The 1,076-nt window shown below is 57.8% G+C and overlaps 1 protein-coding gene across 1 annotated transcript in view; it reads left to right on the top strand.

Moving 5' to 3' along the window:
- Positions 1-1,076, top strand: part of LOC122192360 (transcription factor 4-like) — a 116,270-nt gene that overhangs the window by 114,012 nt on the left and 1,182 nt on the right. The gene's annotated exons all lie outside the window — the stretch shown is intronic.

The raw sequence follows: 1,076 nt of genomic DNA, 5'->3' as shown, positions 1-1,076 counted from the left end.
TTGTGCAGGTCTGAGTTGTGCAGCTCTGAGTTCTGCAGGTCTGAGTTCTGCAGGTCTGAGCTCTGCAGCTCTGAGTTCTGCAGGTCTGAGTTCTGCAGCTCTGAGTTGTGCAGGTCTGAGCTCTGCAGGTCTGAGCTCTGCAGCTCTGAGTTGTGCAGGTTTGCTGCTGTGCTGTGCTTTAAGTTTTCCTCCCGTTGTGGCGCTGCTTGGTCGCAGGCCCTTGAAGGAGCTGTGCAGGGCTGCTGTGGGCCGCGCTGAGCGAGCTGGCGCTGCTGTGTTGGTTGTTGCGTTGGTGCTGTGAGTGCCGTGCGTTTGTTGACTCGGCCTCTGCGTTTCATCACAGGGACACTGCAGTTTTTGCTCTGAAGTTTTTCTATGTTGTTGTTTTTTATTTTTTGCCTTTATGCTGAAGCGGCAAACGTGCAAAAAGAATCGGCGCAGCAAAAAAACAAAAAACACATGGGAAAAAAAATGGCATAAAGAGCTCCAGTAACTATTAACATTGCTAAACGCATAGCAAGGCTCCCCTGACAGCTTCTTGGCACCAGAACCAGGCGGCCGACAATGGCTGGTTGTGTTTTTTGTTGTTGTTGTTTTGTTTTCAATGGCCCGCCGTGCGTTTGGACAGGCCCAGCATAGGGCTGGGGTCGGCACCCGAGACAGGGGGCAGCTGGGGGGCGCCGGAGGGGACGCGTGGAGGGGCCACGGGGATCTACATGGGGGCAGGGCTGCCGTGGGGTCTGGGCACCCCGTGCACTCTGAGGGCGTTCAGGGTAGGCGGTGCTGCCGTGATGAAGCGGCGTTGCTGTTTTATTCCTGATGCCCGCACAGCATCGCCACGGGGCCCCTCGTCTGCTGCAGGTCGGGCTCGGCTCTTGGGCATTGCAGGCAAGGTTGTCATGTGGCACGCAATGTGTGCCTGTCTCCGGACGAGGACACCTTTCCTTGCCGTGCACACACAGCCCAGAGCGGCGGGGCATGGGCGGTGGGCTGCTGGCTCAGTGGGCTGTGTGGTCCATGGGCTGTGTGGTCCATGGGCTGTGTGGTCCATGGGCTGTGTGGTCCATGGGCTGTGT

Source organism: Lagopus leucura, unplaced genomic scaffold (assembly GCF_019238085.1).
Source record: "Lagopus leucura isolate 7727_CA_CO unplaced genomic scaffold, USGS_WTPT01 27-0_obj-0_obj, whole genome shotgun sequence".
NCBI classification, from domain to species: Eukaryota; Metazoa; Chordata; class Aves; order Galliformes; family Phasianidae; genus Lagopus; species Lagopus leucura.
Note: the sequence above shows the minus strand (reverse complement) of the source record. Positions and strands in the feature narration are given on the sequence as shown.